Below are 21,737 nucleotides of genomic sequence, written 5' to 3'. Positions count from 1 at the left end.
CCAATGAGCGAGACCAGGGATACTATTTGGATTCCTAACCTGCTGAGCCACAAGGACAACTCCAAAGAACATAAATTCTTAATGAAGCTTCTGCAATTTTTGAAAAAATCTGGGAATGTACAACTGATGTTTGGTATTAAGAAATATCAGTAAATCCCTTAGTCTAGGACCCAAATATTAATAACAAATTCAACATTATGAATAATAGTTTGAGGACTATTCTAGCACCAAGCAGCATTACTTCCTTCTTTATTGAACTATAATTTGCAGGGCCTGGGTAACTCAGTCAATAGAGCATCAGACTTTTAATGTGAGGGCCCAGGTTCAAGTCCCTGTCAAGGCTCTGTGGGAAATATTGTTTGCAAACAATATTACATTAGTTTCAAGTGTATTACATGGTGATTTGATATTTTCATACATTATGAAATGATCACCACAGTCATTAATCTAGTAACTATCCTTCCCTATATGCTTTTACAGTATGTTTGATCATGTTCCTCATGCTGCATATGACATCCCAAGGTTTCTTTATTTTATAACTGGAAGTGTGTTCCTCTTCATCCACATCACCTATTTCATCCCCTTCTCTGAGAAACTGACCCTCTGGTAACCATCAGTTTCTTCTCTGTATTTATGAGTCTGTTTTCATTTTGTTTTGTTGATTTGTTGTTTTGATTTTTAGGCTGCAGATATAAGTGAGATACCATGATATTTATCATTGTCTCTTTACCTCTTTTCATGAAGCATAATAGCTGATAGGTCCATCTATGTTGTTAGAACATGGCTGTGAACTGTGAGATGCCCATGAATGGTCATGTCCCTTATGGTCATGTTGTTGCCAGCGAAGGTGGGAAACACTTTTAGCCCCCAGGAATGGATGAAACAGAAAATTGTTTTCACTGTTGAGATTCTCTCTTACACTTTTTTGGATAACCAGTTTCCCAAAAGCATTCATTGAAGGGACTCCCCTTTTCCCATTTTGTGTTTTTTGCTCCCTTGTCAAAGATCTGTTGATCATATATGAGTGGGTTTCTTTCTGGGCTCTATATTCTCTTCCATTTATTTTTTAATCTCTGTTTTTATGTCAGTAGCATACAGTGTTGATTTCTAAAGCTTTTTACTAAAGTTTGAAACAGGAAGTGTGATGCCTAAAGTTATGTTCATTTTGCTCGAGATGGCTTTGGTTTTGTGGGTCTTTTGTGGTTTCATATGGATGTAATAATTGATGGTGATGGGATGTGAGCTCCAACACCCTTCAGGGTCAATGGTGTGGGAATCTCAACATCTGATACTACTATGTTTATTCCTTTCTGCAGTGGATGGAGTGGCAGATTCCATTGTAGGTTCTTCAAAGTTCAAGGGTGTTCATGGCCTCTCCTCTCATGAGCAGGTAGAGGGAAGACCAATGTGTCATTAACACTAGAGACATCTTCTGGGACTCCTGTAGGCTGGAAATCTGCAATACACATCTGTTTGCTTGGTTTGTTGTGTGTGTGTTGCTTCCTTTTTATTATTTGTGTGGTGGGTTTGACCACACCTGATTCTTAGTGTGTGTGTAGTGGGGTTTCTGTGTGTGTGCTTCTGTATGGTTTGTGAGTTTTGTGGGTGTCTGGATGTGGTCTTTTCATGTTTATTTATACAACTTGTGAGGTTTAATTGACATACAAAAACTTACATGGGAGTTCCCATTGTGGCTCAGTGGTTAACAAATCTGACTAGGAACCATGAGGTTGCAGGTTCAATCCCTGGTCTTGCTAAGTGGGTTAAGGATCTGGCATTTCCATGAGCTGTGGTGTAGGTCACAGATGTGGCTCAGATCTGGCATTGCTGTGGCTCTGGTATAGGCTGGCAGCTACAGCTCTGATTAGATCCCTAGCCTGAGAACCTCTATATGCTGTGGGTGTGGCCCCAGAAAAGACAAACATAAACAAAAACAAAAACAAAAAACTACACATATTTAATTGTACAAAATTTTGAGGAGTTTGGACATGTGCACACACTTGTGAAGCTACCACCACAATCAAGAACATTAATATATCTGTCTCGTCTCAAAATACCCTTGTGTCCTTTCGATGTGGTAAGAAAACTTAACATGAGATTTTTCCTTTTAAGGAAATTTTTTAAGGAGATTGTTCTATACCTTATTTATTTATTTATTTATTTATTTATTTATTTATTTATTTTTGTCTTTTGTTCTTTTAAGTCCTTCCCATAGCATTTGGACATTCCCAGGCTATGGGTCTAATCAGAGGTGTTGCTGCCAGCCTATGCCAGAGCCACAGCAATGCCAGATCTGATCCATGTCTGCGAACTACACCACAGCTCATGGCAACACTAGATCCTTAACCCACTGAGTGAGGCCAGGGATCAAACCTGCAACCTCATGGTTCCTAGTCAGATTCATTTCCACTGCTTCACCAAGGGAACTCCCATTTTAAGGAATTTTCAAGTGCACAGATGGTATTATTTTCTCTAGGTATTATGCTGTACAACAGGTCTCTAGAACTAATTGATCTTGCATAACTGACACTCTATTTTAATTTAATAACAACACTGCATTTCCCCTACCCCAGCTCTTGGTGACTGCCATTTATTCTCTGCTTCTATGAGTTTTTCAAAGAGAAGTTTTGCCATATTTGCCCTTGTAGGGCTGGCTTCCTTCACTTAGCATAACGTCCTCCTGTTTCATCCTGTTGTCAGAAATGTCAGGCATAACTATTTTAGAGGGAAAACTATATTCCATTGGGTGTATATGCCACCTTTATCCATTCATCTGTTGATGGCAATGCTGCTTGTTTCCATAGCTTATCTATTGTGCAAGGAGCTACAATGCACATGGGAGAGCAGATAACATCTCTGAGATCCTGATTCCAGTTCTTTCTGTTCTACACCCAGAAGTGGGATTACTCTGTCATGTGGTAGTTCTATTTTTAATGCCTTGAGGAGTCTCCATCCTATTGGGGGCACAATTTTACCTCTCCACCAACAGTGTAACAGGGTTCTTTTTTGTGTGTTTTTTAAGTCATGTGTGACAAAAGATATCATTTGAAAGTTTTAAATTAGTTGGTATGAATCTGTAAAAATCCTCACTTCTTTATAGAATGAGTATATGTCGGAGAGGGCAAAGAGCAGCACCTGGGGTTTTCCTTTGTGTCACTCTGTGTCATGCTGAGTGTCTGTTTGTTTATAACACACTCACAATCTACATCTGTCTTGGATGGCTGTAGTGCAGAGAGGGCCTCATGAGGGCCTGGAAATATGTGAAAGCATTTGACATAGGAGCTGGTCACCAGAGTGTTGGTGTCACCAAGCCAAATTTTGGTGTGTTCACCTGTGTGCAGTAAAGCCTCTCCTGACTCCGGGTTGTGGTGCAGGAAAGGGCAGCATTTGTTGCAGGGCGCCAAGGAGGCTAATGCTCAAAACACTCAATGGCCTTCAGGGGAAGGTTTTTAAGGACAGAATGAGGGAGAGGGTTGCAGCTACAGGACCAGCTGGCAGACATTCCTCTGATTGATTGGTGGTGAGGTAATCAGTAGTTAATATCATTAAAATTCAGGTTCCAACCAGTCCACATGCTTGGGGTTAGCAAGCAGTTAACTTTTCCCACCTGGTATGGGTTTCAGTGTCTGCCAAACAGCTCAAAGAATATGGCTCAGAATATTATCTGTAGCCATTTAGGAGGAACTAAAAGTCCTTGACTTTGCTTTGGGCTAAATTATTCTTTTTTTGTCCGGCTTGACTGTTTCCCTTTCTTTCTGTATTTTTCTCACTGCTCTGAATTAATGTATTCTTTGGAAATCAGGGAAGGCCTAGGAGGCTAATGTTTGTCTACAAACCAGCAGCAGGCCAGGGACATGGGGGGCATTTCCCAGAAGACCCCCTGGGTTCCTGTGCAGTTACATCTGGAGAGGTCACGGAGAGGACAGAGAAGAGGTGACTGCTGATTGACCTGCAAGTTGGACTTGGATTATTGGAGGCGCCTTGATCCTGTCTGTGTCCTTGAAATGTTCACTCTGCCCTCCGTTCCCAGGCTTGGAGCCATTTTCAAGGAGGCAGCCTTGAAGGAACAGTGTGTTGCTGAGACTCTCTGGACAACATGTGTGTCTGAACCCACTGAGGGCCTCTGTAAAAGCATTCAAGTTCCTGGTCAGCAGGGGTGGAGAGCTGCTTTTGGCTACCAAGACAAGCCTTGTAGGTAAGTTGCCTTGCTTATGAAAACAGCCTCCTACCATTCTGGGGTGGGGGGATGGTGCTGGATCTTTTTTCAGGGGCCAGTTTACAGACAGGTGGGTTTTCTGCCCCCTCCTCCATGGCAACTGAATTATGCTTTATGTGAATGGAGGGGCCTGTGTGAGGGTGTCTTTTCTATCCTCTTTATCTTTCATAAGCATCTTCCCTAATATATTTTTCCCCTAACTAGGTTTTGGCATTTGTTTATTGTGGGCCTGAACTGATAGTACAGTTAACAGAAAATTTTCAGCAACTGTGTGCTTTTTCAGGTGGTTTCTGCTCTTTGGTTATTATGAATAGTACTGCTATGAACATTCATGTACAGGCTTTTATGTGGACATATGTTTTCTTAGTTATATTCCTAGGAATGGAATTGCTGGGTGCTGTGGTAACTTTATATTTGAACTTTTTGAAAAACTGCTCACGTTTTCTAAATTGGCTGCATTATTTTAAGTTCTTACTACCAATATAGAAGGTTTCACTCTCCTCAGATTCCTTTCTAATGTTCCGATATTATCCAATAATTTTTTTTTTAAATTTAACCATCCTAGTGGAAGTGAAGTGGCATATCATTGTGATTTTGATTTGTATTTCCTAATGATTAGTGATGTTGAGTATTATTCAAATGGCTAATTGGCCATTTGCCTTTTTTTATTTTGAAAAATATCTCTTTAAATGCTTTGCACATTTTGAAATTGGCTTATTAGTCTTTTTGTTGAAGTGTAAGAATACTTCATATATTCTTATGCAAATATCTTATCAACTATATGGTTTCCAAATATTTTATACTTTTCTGTGGATTGTATATTCACTCTCTTGATGGTATCTTTTGAAGTACACAACTTGGTGGTTTTGTTGAATTCCTGTTGATCCATTTTTTCTATTACCGGTTGTACAGGCAATCAGTTTGGTGTCATACCTAAGAAACCATTGCCTAATCTAAGGTCACAAAGCATCTCACTCCCATGCTTTTCTCTAAGTGCCTTGTAGTTTAAGCTCTTGAATTGAGCCCTGTCATCCTTTTGAGTTAATTTTTGCATGAAGTGTGAGGTGAAGGCCCAGCTTCATTCTTTTGCATCTGACTATTCATTTGTCTCAGTAGGGTTTTTTGAAAGCACTATTCTTTCCCCCTTGAATTTCCCTGGAAGCCTTCTTGAAAATAAATTGCTCATAAATGTGAAGGTTTATTTGTGGACTCTCAATTGTATTCCTTTGTCTAGAATTATGCTAGTATGGCATCGTCCTTCTTAATTGAAGTCTAGTTTCTATATGACAATTTTATAGCTTACAGGAGTACTATATACAGTGATTCATAATTTTTAAATGTTATACTCCCTTTATAGTTATTATAAAATATTGGCTATATTCCCCATGCTGTACAATATATCCACGTGGCTTATTTCATACCTAATAGTTTATACCCTTAATCTTCTGAAGTTTTCTTGCCCCTCGCCTCTTCCCTCTCCTCACTGGTGACCACTGATTTGTTCTCTATATCTGTGACTCTCCTTCTTTTTGTTATGTTCACTAGTTTGTTGTACTTCTAAGATTCCATATGTAAGTGATGTCATATATTAGTTGTTTTTCTGACCTTTTTCACTTAGCATAATTCTCTCCAATGCCATCCATGGTGCTGCAAATGGCACAATTTCATCTTCTTTATAGCTGAGTAGTAGTCCATCATGTATATATATGTATGTATATATATATGTGTGTGTGTGTGTGTGTATGTGTGTGTGTGTGTCTATATGTGTATATCTGTTCATCTGTTGATGGACACTTAGGTTGCTTCCATATCTTCGGTATTGTGAATAATGCTGCTATGAATATTGGGGTACATATAACTTTTTGAAATAGTGTTTTTTTTGGGGGGATTATACACTCAAGAGTGGAATTGTTGGGTCATAGGGTAGTTGTATTTTAGTTTTTGGAGACACTACTTTACTGTTTTCCATAATGGCTGCACCAATTTACAGCCCCACATACAGTGCACCAGGGTTCCCTTTTCTCCATATCCTTGCCAACATTTGTTATTTATGTTTTTTTTGATGACTGCCATTCTGACAGGTATGAGGTGATATCACACTTTGATTTGCATTTCTCTGATGATTATCAATGTTGAGCATCTTTTCATGTGAAGTACTAAGCATGAATTAGTACTTAGTTATTTAGTTTGTAGTAAGTTTTGAAATTGGGAAGTGTGAGTCGACCAACTTTAGTCTTCTTTTTTAAGAATATATTGGTTATTCTGGTTTTATTGCATTTCCATGTGAATTTTAGGATCAGATTAACATTTTTTGCAACAAATATAGCTGAGACTTTTAATGGGGATTGTATTGAATTTAGACCATTTATTATTTCTACTAGGTTTTTTTGGGGGTTGATTTCTTAAGAATTTAAAAATATATATCATCTGCCATTTGCAAGTAGATAAATTTTTCCTTCTTTACAATCTAGATGCCTTCTATTTCCTTTTCTTACTTAGATATTCTGGTTGTAACCTCTAGTACAATGTTAAATGGAAGTGGCAAGAGTTATTGTTATTCTTGATCTTAGAAGGTCAGGAATAGGAAGACTAGCTAAAGGGCTAGTGAAGCTCACAAGAAAAAGAGATCCTGTGTGGTGATTAGAGTGGGCTTGTGTTGAGAGGGTTCTTTTTGAAGATGACATGGCGCTTAAACTAGGTGGGCTTGCAGTAAAGTGCCACAGAGGAGGAAATAATATTAGAAGAAGGGCCCTGAGGGAAAATGTATATGCTAGATATGAGTGATTGAGAGGCCCATTGTAGTCAGGATCCTTGTTTTGAATAATTATGGGACACGAAATGGGGAGGAAACTCTTTTTTTGGCCACACCCATGGCATGTGGAAGTTCCGAGGCCAAGAATTGAACCTGTGCCATAATTGTAACCAAGCCATGGCAAAGCCAGATCCTTAACACTGAACTACGAGGGAAGTTCCATCAAATTCTAGAAGAGAGTGAAATGTATAAGAAGGACAGCCATTTAAATATTTAATATCATTCTAAAAGTTGTGTATTGTTTCAGTAAAAAATAAATAAATAAATAATGGAGTTCCCTGGTGGCACAGTGGGTTATGAATCTGGTGTTGTCACTGCCAAGGCTCAGGTCATTACTGTGCCATGGATTTGATGCCTGGCCTTGGAATTCCTCATGCTGTGGGTGTAGCCAAAAAATAAATAAATAACATGCCACATAATATAAGCCACTGAATTATAGTCTTTAAAATGAATTTAATTTTTAAAATTTATTTCATTTTATTTTTTAAATTTATTTTTTATTGTTATTTCCCCCAACACAATTTTTTCCCCCACTGTATAGCATGGGGACCCAGTTAAACATATATGTATACATAATTTTTTCTTCCATTGTGGTGGTGCATTGTAAGTATCTAGACATAGTTTTCAGTGCTACACAGTAGGATCACATTGTAAGTCTATTCCATGAGAAATAGTTTGCATCCGTTGACCCCAAGTTCCCAATCCCTCCCATTCCCTCCCATCCCCCTGGGCAACCACAAATCTATTCTCTATATCTGTAATTTTCTTTTCTGTGTAAAGGTTCATTTGTGCTATATATTAGATACCAGATATGAGTGGTATCATGTGGTATTTTTCTTTCTCTTTCTGAATTATTTCACTCAGTATGAGAGTCTCTTGTTCCATCCATATTGCTGCAAATAGCATTATGTCATTCTTTTTGATGGCTGAGTAGTATTCCATTGTGTATATATACCACCTCTTCCTAATCCAATCATTTGTCGATGGACATTTGGGTTGTTTCCATGTCTTAGCTATTGTGAATAGTGCTGTAATGAACATAGAGGTACATGTGTCTCTGTTTTTTTTTTTTTTTTTTACAGTTCTTTTGTCCTTTTCTTTTTATTTATTTATTTTATTTATTTTATTTTTTCATTTTTTATTACTCAGATGAATTTATCACATCTATAGTTGTATAATGATCATAACAATCTGATTTCACAGGATTTCCACCCCATAGCCCAGACACTTCCCCCCCACCCCCCAAACTGTCTCCTTCAGAGATCATAAGTTTTTCAATGTCTGTGAGTCAGCATCTGTTCTGCAAAGAAGTTCCGTCTGTCCTTTTTTCAGATTCCACATGCCAGTGAAAGCATTGGATGTTGGTGTTTCATTGTATGGCTGACTTCACTGAGCATGATAGTTTCTAAGTCCATCCATGTTGCAAAAAATGCTGGTATTTCGTTCTTTTTAATGGCTGAGTAATCTTCCATTGTGTATATGTACCACATCTTCTTGATCCACTCCTCTGTCGATGGACATTTAGGTTGTTTCCATGTCTTGGCTATTTCAAATAGTGCTGCAATGAACAATGGAGTACATGTGTCTTTGCAAGTCGTGGTTTTCTCTGGATAGATGCCCAGGAGTGGGATTGCTGGATCAAATGGTAATTCTATTTTTAGTTTTCTGAGGAATCTCCATACAGCTTTCCACAGTGGTTGCACCAATTTACAATCCCACCCACAGTGTAATAGGGTTCCTTTTTCTCCACCACCTCTCCAGCACTTATTGTTTGTAGACTTTTGGATGATGGCCATTCTGGCTGGTATAAAGTGGTACCTCAGAGCTGTTTTGATTTGTATCTCTCTAATAATGAGTGAGGTGGAACATCTTTTCATGTGGTTCTTGGCCATCTGCATGTCTTCTTTGGAGAATTGTCTGTTTACCTCTTCTGCCCATTTTTGGATAGGCTTGTTTGTTTTTTTTTGGTATGGAGCTGTAGAAGTTGTTTATAAATTTTGGAGATTAATCCCTTTTCAGTCGATTCACTTGCAAAGATTTTCTCCCATTCTGTGTGTTGTCTTTTTGTGTTGTTTAGGGTTTCCTTTGCTGTGCAGAAACTTTGAAGTTTGAGTAGGTCCCATTTGTTTATTTTTGTTTTTATTGTCAATACTCTGATAGGTGGATCTGAGAAGATGTTGCTGTCATTTATGTCAGAGAGTGTTTGGCCAATGTTTTCCTCTAGGAGTTTGATAGTGTCTGGTCTTATATCTAGGTCGTTCATCCATTTGGAGTTTATTTTTGTGTATGGTGTTAGGGAGTGTTCTAATTTCATTCTTTTCCATGTGGCTCTCCAGTTTTCCCAGTACCACTTAATGAACAAGCTGTCCTTTCTCCATTGTATAGTCTTGCCTCCTTTGCCATAGATTAGTTGGCTGTAAGTGCATGAGTTTAATTCTGGGCTTTCTGTCCTGTTCCACTGATCTATATTTCTGTCTTTGTGACAGTACCATGCAATTTTGATGACTGTTGCTTTGTAGTATAGTCTGAAGTCTGGAAGCCTGATTTCTCCAGCTTCATTTTTCTTTTTCAGGATGTCTTTGGCTCTTCTGGGTCTTTTGTGCTTCCAAACAAATTTTAAAATATTTTGTCTGAGTTCTGTGAAAAATGTCCTTGGTAATTTGATAGGGATTGCATTGAATCTATAGATTGCCTTGGGTAGTATAGTCATTTTGATAATATTAACTCTTCCAATCCACAAGCATGGTATATCTTTCCATCTATTTGTTTCATCTTTGATTTCTTTCATCAGTGTCTTATAGTTTTAAGAGTACAGGTCTTTTGTCTCTTTAGGTAGTTTTACTCCTAGGTATTTTATTCTTTTGGATGCGATGGTAAACGAGATTGCTTCCCTAATTTTCTTTTCTGCTTTTTCATTGTTAGTATATAGAAATGCTATCAATTTCTGTGTATTGATTTTGTATCCTGCAACTTTGCCAAATTCATGGATAAGCTCTACCAGTTTTCTGGTAGAGTCTTTAGGATTCTCTAGGTACAGTATCATGTCATCTGCAAATAGGGAGAGTTTTACTTCATCCTTTCAAATTTGGATTCCTTTTATTTCTTTTACTTCTCTGATTGCTCTGGCTAGGACTTCCAGAACTATGTTGAAGAGTAGTGGTGAGAACGGACATCCTTGTCTTGTTCCTGATCTCAGCAGGGATTCTTTCAGCTTTTCACCATTGAGCATGATGTTCGCTGTGGATTTGTCATATATAGCCTGAGGTAGGTTCCTGTTATGCCCACTTTCTGAAGGGTTTTTATTAGAAATGGGTATTGGATTTTGTCAAAGGCTTTTTCTGCGTCTATTGAGAGGATCATATGGTTTTTATTCTTCAGTTTTTTTAATGTGGTGTATCAAACTGATGGATTTGCAGATATTGAAGGACCCTGGCATCCCTGGGATAAATCCACTTGATCATGATGTGCAATCCTCTTAATGTATTGTTGGATGTGGTTTGCTAGGATTTTGTTGAGGATTTTTGCATTGATGTTCATCAGTGAAATTGGCCTGTAGTTTTCTTTTTTTGTGGAGTCTTTGTCTGGTTTTGGTGCCAGGGTGACAGTGACCTCATAGAATGAATTTGGGAGTATCCCTTCTTCTGCAATTTTTTGAAATAGTTTCATAAGGAGAGGTGTTAGCTCTTCTCTGAATGTTTGATAGATTTTGCCTTGAAGACATCTGGTCCTGGACTTTTGTTTGTTGGAAATTTTTTAATCACAGTTTCAATTTCAGCACTTGTGATGGGTCCATTCATCTTTTCTATTTCATCTTGGTTTAGTCTTGGAAGATTGTACTTTTCTAAGCATTTGTCCATTTCTTCTAGGTTTTCCATTTTATTGGTGCATAGTTGCATATAGTAGTGTCTTATGATCCTTTGTATTTCTATGATGTCCGTTGTTACTTCTCCTTTTCCATTTCTAATTTTATTGATTTGAGTCCTGTCTCTTCTTTGCTTGATAAGTCTGTCTAGGGGTTTATCAATTTTGTTGATCTTTACAAAGAACCAGCTTTTCATTTCATTGATCTAGTCTATGGTTTTCTTCATTTCTATTTCATTGATTTCTGCCCTGATCTTTATGATTTCTTTCCTTCTACTCACTTTAGGTCTTGTCTGTTCTTCTCGCTCAAGCTGCTGTAGATGTAAAGTTAGCTTGTTTATTTGGGCTTTTTCTTTTTTCCTGAGGTGGGCTTGTATTGCTATAAGCTTTCCTCTTAGAATGGCTTTTGCCACATCCCATAGGTTTTGGAGTGTCATATCTTTGTTGTCATTTGCTGCTAGGTATTTCTTAATTTCCACTGATTTCTTCAGTGATCCACTGGTTGTTTAGTAGCATGTTGTTGAGTCTCCACGTTTTTGTGTTTGTTGCAGATTTTTTCTTGTTGTCGATGTCCGTTTGAATAGTGTTGTGGTCAGAAAAGATGCTTGATATGATTTCAATTTTCTTAAAGGTACTGAGGTTGGTTTTGTAGCCCAGGATATGATCAATCTTAGAGAATGTTCCATGTGCACTTGAGAAGAATGTGTATTCTGTTGCTTTTGGATGAAATGTCCTATAAATATCTACGAAGTCCATCTGGTTTAATGCTTCATTCAGGGTCTGTGTTTCCTTATTGATTTTCTGTCTGGTTGATCTGTCCATTGCTGTAAGTGGGGGGTTAAAGTCCCCCACTATGATTGTGTTATTGTCAATTTCTCCTTTTAAGGTTGTTAGCAGTAGCCTTATATATTGTGGTGAACCTATGTTGGGTGCGTAGATATTTAAAATTGTTATATCATCTTCTTGGATTGATCCTTTGATCATTATGTAATGTCCTTCTTTGTCCCTTAAAATATTCTTCATTTTAAAGTCTATTTTGTCTGATATGAGTCTTGCTACTCCAGCTTTCTTTTGATCCCTGTTTGCATGAAATATTTTCTTCCATCCTCTCTTTCAATTTGTATGTGTCCCTAGAAGTGAAGTGGATCTCTTGAAGACAGCATATATATGGGTCTTGTTTTTGTATCCATTTAGGCAGACTATATCTTTTGGTTGGGGCATTTAGTCCAGTCACATTTAAGGTAATTATTGATATTATGTTCTTATTGCCATTTTATTAATTACTTTGGATTTGTTTTTGCTGCTCTTTTTCCTTTCCTTCTTCTCTTGTTCTTTTCTGCCTAGAGAAGTTCCTTTAGTATCTGTTGTAAGGCTGGTTTAGTGTTGCTGAATTCTCTCAGCTTTTGCTTATCTGTGAAAGTTTTGATTTCTTCTTCAAATCTGAATGAGAGCCTTGGTGGGTAGAGTAATCTTGGTTGGAGGTTTTTTTTCCTTTCATCATGTTGAGTATTTCATGCCACTCCCTTCTGGCCTGAACAGTTTCTGTTGAAAAATCTGCCGATAGCCTTATTGGGGTTTCCTTGTATGTTATTTGTTTCTTTTCCCTAGCTGCTTTCAAGATTTTCTCTTTGTCTTTCATTTTGGTCAGATTGATTAGTATGTGTCTCGGGGTGTTCCTCCTTGGGTTTATTTTGTATGGTACTCATTGTGCTTCCTGGATTTGAGTGAGTGGTTCCTTCCCCATGTGAGGGAAATTTTCGGCTATTATCTCTTGGAATATTTTTTCTGTCTCCGTCTCTCTCTTCTCCTTCTGGCAGCTCCATAATATGGATGTCGGTGTGTTTCATGTTGTCCCAGATTTCTCTGAGACTCTCTTCATTTGTTTTCAATCTTCATTCTCTTTTCTGTTCTGCATCCATAATTTCCACTAATCTGTCCTCCACATCGCTTATTCATTCTTCTGCTTCCTGTATTCTGCTGTTAGATGCTCCTAGTGAATTTTTTATTTCAGTTATTGTATTTTGCATCTCTTCTTGTTTAAGTTTTATATCTTGTATCTCTTTGGTCAGTGTTTCCTTTAAGTTATCCATCTTTGCCTCCAGTTTATTTCCAATGTCTTGCATCATCTTCAGCATCAACAGTCTAAAGTCTTTTTCCTGGAGACTGAGAATCTCCTCATGGCTTAGCTGTATTTCTGGGTTTTTTCCTTTCTCCCTCATCTGAGTTATAGTTCTCTGTCTTCCTTTTTATTGATTTTTGGTGTGGTGACCTTCTTACAGATAATAGAGTTGTAACCTCTCTTACTTCTGGTGTCTGCCCCCCTGTGGCTGATGTTGGTATGAGGGCTTGCTGTAGGATTCCTTGATGGGAGGGGCTGGTGCCTGCCCCCTGGTAGGTGGAGCCAAATCTACTCCCTCTGGTGGGAGGGGCTTAGTCTCTTGATGGGATTAGAGGCAGCTGTGTGCCTGAGGGGTCTTTAGGTAGCCTGTTTACAGAGTGGTGGGGCTGTGATCCCACCTGGGTTGTTGTTTGCCCTGGGGCTTCTCAGCAGCTGGCTGAGGGGTGGGGCTAGATTTTCTGAAAATGGCCACCTCCAGAGAAAGGCACTGCTGATGAATATTCTGGAGAGCTTTGCCTTCACTGTCCTTCCCTCACAACAAGCCACATTCACCCCTGTTTTCCCAGGCTGTCCTCCAAGAACTGCAGTCAGGTTTGACCCAGATTCCCTTGGAGACTTTGCTTTGCCCTGGGACACAGTGCACATGAAAGTATGTGTGCGCCTTTTAAGAATGAGGTCTCCATTTCCCCCGGTCCCATGGAGCTCTTGCACACAAGCCCCACTGACCTTCAATGCCGGATATTCTGGGGCTCTTTCTCCCTGTGCCAGATCCCCACACGTGAGAGTTTGATGTGTGGCTCAGAACTCTCACTCCTGTACGTGAGTCTCTGTGAACCAGTTAGTTTCCAGTCTGTGGAGCTTCCCACCCAGGAGGTATGGGGTTGTTTATATCATGAAATTGCCCCTCCTACCTTTTGATGTGGCCTCCTCTTTTTCTTCTGGAGTAGGGTATCTTTTTTAAGGTTTCCGGTCCATTTTGGTGAAGTGTGCTCAGTCTTTAGTTGTGAATTTCATTGTTTTTAGGAGAGAAGTTGAGCTCCAGTCCTTCTATTCTACCATCTTAATCCCGTCTCCTGCATGTGTCTCTTTTACGCAGAGTTTTGTCCAGATATATGCCCAAGAGTGGGATTGCTGGGTCATATAGTACTTCTATGTATAGATTTCTAAGGTACTGCCATACTGTTCTCCATAGTGGCTGTACAAGATTACATTCCCACCAACAGTACAGGAGTGTTCCCTATTCTCCACACCCCCTACAGCACTTGTTATCTGTGGATATATTAATTCTGGCCATTCTGAGTGGTGTGAGGTGGTATTTCATGGTAGTTTTGATTTGCATTTCTCTAATAATCAGGGATGTGGAGCTTGTTGGTCATCTGTATCTCTTCCTTGGAGAAATATCTATTCAGTTTTTTTGCCCATTTCTCCATGGGTTGTTTTATTTTTTGCTGTTGAGCTGTATTAGTTGTGTATTTTGTAGATTAGGCCCTTGTAAGTTGCATCATTTGAAACTATTTTCTCCCATTCTGTAATTTGTCCTTTTGTTTTCTTTTTGGGTTCCTTTGCTGTGCAAAAGCTTGTCAGTATGATTAGGTCCAACTAGTGTATTTTGGCTTTAATTTCTGTTGCCTTTGGAGACTAACCTGAGAAAATATTCATAAGGCTGATGGCAGAGAATATTTTGACCGTATTCTCTTCCAGGAGTTTGATGGTGTTTTCTCTTATATTTAAGTCTTTAAGCCATTTTGCATTTATTTTTGTGTATAGTGTGAGGGTGTGTTCTAATTTCATTGCTTTGCATGCAGCTGTCCAGGTTTCAAGCAATTCATGATGAATAGACATTCTTTTTCCCATTTTATGCTTTTGCTTCCTTTGTCAAAGATTAATTGACCATAGGTGTCCGGGTTTATTTCTGTGTTCTCTATTCTTTTTCATTGGTCTTTCTGTCTGTTTTGGTACCAGTAGCACACACTGTCTTGATGACCGTGGCTTTGTAATATTGCCTGAAGGCTGGGAGAGAGATGCCTCCTGATTGGTTTTTGTTCTTAAAAATTGCTTTGGCAATTCTGGGTCTTTTGTGGTTTCCATATAAGTTTTTGGATTGTTTGTTCTAGTTCTGTGAAAATGTCATGGGTAATTTGATAGGGATTGCATTGGCTCTGTAGCTTGCTTTGGGTAGCATGGCCATGTTTACAATATTAATTTTTGCAATCCAGGAGCATGGAATATCTTTCCATTTCTTTACCTCTTCTTTAATTTCCTTGATGATTATTTTATAGTTCTTGGAATATAAGTCCTATACCTCCTTGGTCAGGTGTATTCCAAGGTATTTGACCTTTTTGTGGTGCAATTTTAAAAGGCATGGTATTTTTGTGTTCCATTTCTAATACTTCATTGTTAGTATACAGAAGTGCAACAGATTTCAGAATGTTGATTTTATATCCTCCTACTTTGCTGAATTTCATGATCACTTGAAGTAGTTTTTGGGTTGGGTCCTTAGGGTTTTCTATGTATAGTATCATGTCATCTGCATACAGTGACAGTTTTATCTCTTCTCTTCCTTTTTGGATGCCTTTTATTTCTTTTGTTTGTCTGATTCCTGTGGCTATGACCTCCAAAACTATGTTGAGTAGTAGTGGTGAGAGAGGGCATCCCTGTCTTGTTCCAGATTTGAGTGAGAAGGCTTTCAGCTTTTTTCCATTAAATATTATATTTGCTGTGGGTTTGTCATAAATGGCTTTGATTATGTTCAGGAATGTTACCTCTATACCCACTTTGGCAAGAGTTTTTATCATAAACGGATATTGGACTTTGTCAAATGCTTTTTCTGCATCTATTGAGATGATCATATGGTTTTTGACTTTTGTTAATGTGATGTATGATATTGATTGATTTGCATATGTTGAACCATCCTTGTGAATCTGGATTGAACTCTACCTGGTCATGGTGTATGATCTTTTTGATATGTTGTTGGATTAGGTTGGCTAAAATGTTGTTGAGAATTTTTGCGTGTATATTCATCAAAGATATTGGACGATAGTTTTCTTTTTTGGTGGTATCTTTGTCTGGTTTTGGAATTAGGGTGATGGCGGCTTCATAGATTGTCTTTGCGAGTGTTCCTTCTTCCTCAAACTTCTGAAAAAGTTTAAGGAGGATGGGCGCCAGATCCTCTTTGTATGTGTGGCAGAATTCGCCTGTGAAGCCATTTGGTCCTGGGCATTTATTTGTAGGGAGTGTTTGTATGATGTATTAAATTTCATTTCTAGCAATTGATCTATATCAGTTTGTCTGTTTCTTCTTGATTCAGTTTTGGCAGGCTGTAAGATTCTAGAAAGTTGTCCATTTCTTCCAGATTGTCAAATTTGTTGCCGTATAGTTGTTCATAGTATTTTCCTATTGGTTTTTTGTATTTATGCAGTATCCGTTGTGATTTCTGCTTTTTCATTTCTAATTTTATTTTGTTTTTTTTTTTCTCTCCTCTTCTTTGTGAGTCTAGCAAGAGTTTTGTCAATTTTGTTTACCCTTTCAAAGAACAAGCTCTTGGTTTTATTGAGTTTTTCTATCATTTTTTGAATCTCTATTTTATTGATTTCCCTTTTGATCTTTATGATTTCCTTCCTTCTGCTGACTTTAGGTCTTTTTTGTTCTTCTTTTTCTAATTCGTTTAGGTGGTGAGTTGTCAATTTGAGATCTTTCTCTTTTTTTGAGGAAGGTGTACATTGCTCTGAGTTTCTCTCTGAGCTCTGCTTTGGTGTCACCCCATACATTTTGAGAGGTTGTGCTTTCATTATCATTTGTCTTGAGATATTGTTTAATTTCCTTTTTGATTTCCTCATTGACCCACTGGGTTTCTTTGTAGCATGTCGTTTAGTCTCCATGTAGTAGGTTTTTTCTCATTTCTTTTCCTGTGGTTGATTTTTAGTTTCATGACATTGTGGTCTGAGAAGATACTTGAAATAAGTTCTGTGCTCCTAAATTTGTTGAGGTTAGCTTTGTTCCCCAGTATGTGATCAATTCTTGAGAATGTTCCATGTGCATTTGAGAAGAATGTATATTCTGATTTTTTTGGATGTAGTGTCCTGAAGATGTCAATTAAGTCTAACTTTTCTATTGTTTCCTTTAGGATCTCTGTTGCTTTATTGGTTTTATCTCTAGAGGATCTGTCCATTGATGTAAGTGGTGTGTTTAAATGTTCTATGATGATTGTATTCCCATAAATTTCTCCTTTTATATCTGTTAATATTTGTTGTATGTATCTGGGTGCGCCTATATTTGGGGCATATATGTTGATGGTAGTAATATCCTCTTCTTGAATGGATCTTTTAATCATTAAATAGTGTCCTTCATTGTCTTTCTTTATGGCCTTCATTTTAAAGTCTGTTTTGTCTGATATGAGTATTACAACTCCTGCTTTCCTCTCTTGTCCATTGGCATGAAATATTTTTCCCACCCCCCCTCTTTCGATTTATATGTGTCTTTTGTCCTAAGGTGAGTTTCTTGTAGGCAGCAGGTTGAAAGTTTTTGCTTTTTATCCAATCAGCCACTCTGTGCCTTTTGATTGGAGCATTCAATCCATTGACATTTAAGGTGATAATTGCTAGATGATTATTTATTGCCATTTTAAACCTTGTTTTCCAGTTGATTCTATAATCCTCCATTCTTCCTTTCTTTTTTTGGTTGGATGGTCTCCAATTATTTTCTACTTGCGTGTTTTTCTTTTCATTTTTTGCCAATGTAGTGTTAGGTTTTGATTTGTGGTTTCCCTGTTATTTAAGTATGTTAACCCCTTCCTATAACGGTGTTTTAGCCTGATGGTCCTGTAGATTCAAACACTTCATTACCATACTAAAATTAAAGAAATAGAAAATTTTAAAAAGAATCTATTTATTTCCTTACTTCCCTTTCCCACATTTTATGATTTTGATGTCTCTCTTTTTCTTTTTAATTTCATTTTGTTTTAAACATCTTCATGACTAAATCTGTATGCTGGCTGATTTGAGTGACTGCTCTCTGATTGTGGTTTCCTCCATCTTAGATCTTCTTTTTTTTAATTTAGAGAAGCCCTTTCAATATTTCTTTTATAATGGGTTTTGTATTGCTGTATTCTCTTAGCTTTTGTTTGTTGGAAAAATTATTTTTATTTCCCCTTCTGTTTTAAATGATATTCTTTCTGGATAGAGTATTCTAGGTTGCACATTTTTTTCCTTTCAGTGCTTTAAGTATCTCCTGTCATTCCCTCCTGGTCTGTAGAGTTTCTGTAGAGAAATCAGCTGATAACCTTATGGGGGTTCCTTTATAATTGACATTTTGCTTTTCTCTTGCTGCCTTTAGGATCCTCTCTTTATCATCAGCTTTTGCCATTTTTATTATAATGTGTCTTGGTGTGCATCTGTTTGGGTTCAACTTGTTTGCAGCCCTCTGTGATTCCTATATCTTGAACTCAGTAGCCTTTAGATTTGGGAAGATTCCAGTGATAATTTCTTCAAATATATTTTCAATCCCCTTTTCTTTTTCTTCTCCTTCTGGAATTCCTATTATGCATAGATTGGACTCCTTTATAATATCCCATGGGTATCTTATATTGCTTTCATGTTTTTTTTTTTTCATTTTGTTTTCTGTCCGCTGTCCTGTTTGAGTGATTTCCATTATTCTATCTTCCACATCACTAATTCATTCTTCTACATTATTCATTATAGCTTTTCCTGCCCTTAGCTCAGTTTGTACCTCTGCAAATGAATTTTATAGTTTTTCTTGGCTCCTTTTCATATCTTCTATTTCCTTTCTGAGGGAGTCTGCCTTACTGTTCATATCATCTCTTAATTCCTTCAGTATTTTCAATATCTCCCTTTTGAACTCAAAGTCTGTCAGACTGCACAGCTCTGTTTCATTATTGACTGCTTTAGGTGAATCCTCCTGTTGGTTTAACTGGTAATGGTTTCTGCTTCTTCATTTTGCTTATTTTCTTTTTTGTGGTGGAGGTGCATTTCCTGTGGCTGTGCAGGGTTTGCTCTGGCACTGTTGTGGAGTGTTTCCCAATGGCTGGTGCAGTTAGCCAGTCTTTGAGGCAGCAGAGCAGACAGGGCTGTACAGGATACTGGGAGGCAAAAGAGTGCTTCCCCAGGACAGACGGAACTGGCAGGTCTGCCATGAGATGGGGACAGCCTTCCTGTGCCCGGGCAAGTCTTGCTTCAGTGCTTCTGTGTCTCAGAGCTCTTCAAGAGGTTGGGAAGTGTTGGGCAGTTGCTCAGCAGGAGTGCAGCAACTCCCAAAGTTGGTAGTGGCTAGCCAGGCCACTGTGAGACAAAGGAGTGATTCTCCAGTACAGACAGGACTGGCAGGGCTGCCCCACGATGGAGGCAGACTTCCCATGGCTGGGAAGAGCTTGCCCTGGTGTTTCTGGGCTGCAGAGCTCTTCCAAGCTGCAGCCAGTGCTGGACAGCTGCTCTGTGGGAGCCATTTTCATTTTAATCATCAACTTCCACCTCCTCATCTTTTGTTTGAATACCTGGGCTCTGGCCTCTGGAGATGGGTGGGAATAAGTTGTGTTCCTTGTGCTCAGTCTGTCTTTGGTTAATTATTTCCCACTGAATCTCTGATTCTGGTTTTGTACCATATGTATCTACCTCACTGACATCATTCCTGAGATAACATATGTGGAGGGTAGGCTGCTAGCAAGGGCAGTGATGTTACTGTCATTATTAGTCACAGGTGAAGAAATGTGAACATGGGACACAAGATGTGGTGACAAATCTCTGGGTGACATGCTTTACTGCTCTGGTCCTCATGTGCCTTTTCAATTGTGGGAATTTTTAGTCCCTTTGAGTTTTGTTATTCTCCTTTATAAGATATAGATAATACCCCTACCTGATAGGATTGTTGAAGAGACCTAAGTCTGGAACTCGTGTCAGTTTCTTCATGAATCATGATGTGCACTTAAGATGTGGAATTCAAATGACCTGTGTGATGGTGTGGGGGGATAATGTGATCAGTCAGTGGTAACCATGTTTGGTTAGGGTCATGAGTTAAAATATAAGATCCCTCTGGAGTCTACAAGTTTCTCCCCTCTTTACTCTTGATGAGATATTCAGGAATTTACAAACTCTTCCACCTCCAGCTTCTCCACTGGATCAAATTTTGTTTATTGTATAAATTGGTTATGAGAATTAAGTTTGATAATGATGACATGATATTTGGATCAGGATTGACCCAATAAATACTTAATAAATATGATCTGTTATTATTATTATTTCAGATTTTTAATGATACTGTATTGTTTTTGTGCTCCTGGTCACTGCCTGCATTTGTGCTTATAGACTGTGAGTTGTCTATGTACAAAGTCATCATCATTATCATCCCCCTTATCATCAGCCTCAAGACCACACTGGAAAGGTTTGGATCTCTCAGAACTATCAGTGGCAGTGTGTGTGTTTTGGCATTTGGAAACCAAGTGTAAACTGGGTCAAATAAGTCAATCACAGAGTTCCCATCATGGCACAATAGTTAATGAATCCAACTAGGAACTATGAGGTTGTGGGTTCTATCCCAGGCCTTGCTCAATGGTTAAGGATCCGGCGTTGCTGTGGGCTGTGGTGTGAGTCACAGACATGGATCAGATCCTGCATTGCTATGGCTCTGGTGTAGGCTGGTGGCTATAGCTCTGATTGGACCCCTAGCCTGGGAACCTTCATATGCTGCTGGAGTGGCTCAAGAGGAGGCTTAAAAAGTCACACACAAAAAAGTTAATCATAAGAGCCTCCAACTTCTTAAGTATACCATAGGAATAAATAACTATCTTAGAGAGTTATCTGCTGGATCAAATCTTAAGAAAAAGAAAGGATGTGAATGAGTATAACAAACTTTAAGTGGAAGTAGAGGAGTAAATTAGTGGCGTTGACATGGTGTGGTGGCTGAGTGAAATTCTGGGAATCATGTTTTTTTTCTCCAGTGGACTGAGAGTGAATTATGCTCTGTCATTGCACATATGCTATGTCCTGGTCACTGATGGGGCTCGTGGAAGTGTGGTCTGAGACCCGTCCCTCATACTGCCTTCCTGCCTGCACCTTCAGGGATGTGATGAACCCCAGGATAGCTGCCCTTCATGATGATCAGAAGATCCAGAAAATGTATGGCAGAGAGGGATGTAGAAAAGCAGGCAAAAATGAAAAGGAAGAGGCTCTATGGGCTGTGAATGTGTGTGTGTGTGTGTGTGTGAGTGTGTCTGCACATGCGTGGCCTCAGGTAGACTCTGCTCCCTGTTCCCTTTACTGTGCCACTATCCTCACATGGAGGTGCTGTCCAGCCTCAGTCTGTGACACTTGCGTAACAGAGCTTTGGTTCCCTGCCCTCTTGTCTCCCCAGGAAGACATGGCTGGAGTCACAGTGTCCTTCCTTGTGTGTAGGAAACAGAGATACTGAAGACTCAGGTCACTGGTGATGCCCCAGGCTCAGGAGCCAGGAGGAGCTGCTGACTTTTCACAGGCAGTGTCTCCTGGGACCCTTTACCAGACCTGCTCATTAGAGACCAGATGGGACAATCATTCAACATGCTAGCTGTCCTCTCTGGATGTTGTTTCCCTGGGTCCCAGCAACATCTGTGGTAATTCCATTCAGATGGACTGGGCTAGTCTTCATTGACACACCCTGGTTTCTCCCCTGGGTGAGGAGCAACCGTAATCTATCCTCCCAGCCTTAACCCTGAACAGGTGCACACTCCATTCATGCTTCCTCAT

The 21,737-nt window shown here is 38.9% G+C and overlaps 2 protein-coding genes across 6 annotated transcripts in view; both read left to right on the top strand.

The window, feature by feature from the left end:
- The first annotated feature begins 3,621 nt into the window (after positions 1-3,621).
- The window catches only part of OR1B1 (olfactory receptor family 1 subfamily B member 1), a 381,661-nt gene continuing 363,545 nt past the window's right edge, over positions 3,622-21,737 (top strand). For 2 of the 3 annotated variants that reach the window (XR_014826703.1, XR_014826708.1), the window contains exon 1: positions 4,041-4,195. The gene's annotated coding sequence lies outside the window, so the exon portion shown is untranslated. Of the gene's footprint in view, positions 4,196-21,737 lie in introns of all 3 variants that reach the window. The other variant, XM_084995012.1, reaches the window with a different exon arrangement.
- Positions 3,622-21,737, top strand: part of LOC110258975 (olfactory receptor 1J4-like) — a 244,516-nt gene continuing 226,400 nt past the window's right edge. The window contains exons 1-2 of one of the 3 annotated variants that reach the window (XM_084995023.1): positions 3,622-3,933; positions 4,031-4,191. The gene's annotated coding sequence lies outside the window, so the exon portion shown is untranslated. Of the gene's footprint in view, positions 4,196-21,737 lie in introns of all 3 variants that reach the window. The other 2 variants (XM_084995017.1, XM_084995018.1) reach the window with 2 other exon arrangements.

This window comes from Sus scrofa, chromosome 1, assembly GCF_054392235.1.
Source record: "Sus scrofa isolate SSC_HxYL_T2T_F1_AM1 chromosome 1, Sscrofa_HxYL_maternal_Yorkshire_Landrace_v2.0, whole genome shotgun sequence".
NCBI classification, from domain to species: Eukaryota; Metazoa; Chordata; class Mammalia; order Artiodactyla; family Suidae; genus Sus; species Sus scrofa.
Note: the sequence above shows the minus strand (reverse complement) of the source record. Positions and strands in the feature narration are given on the sequence as shown.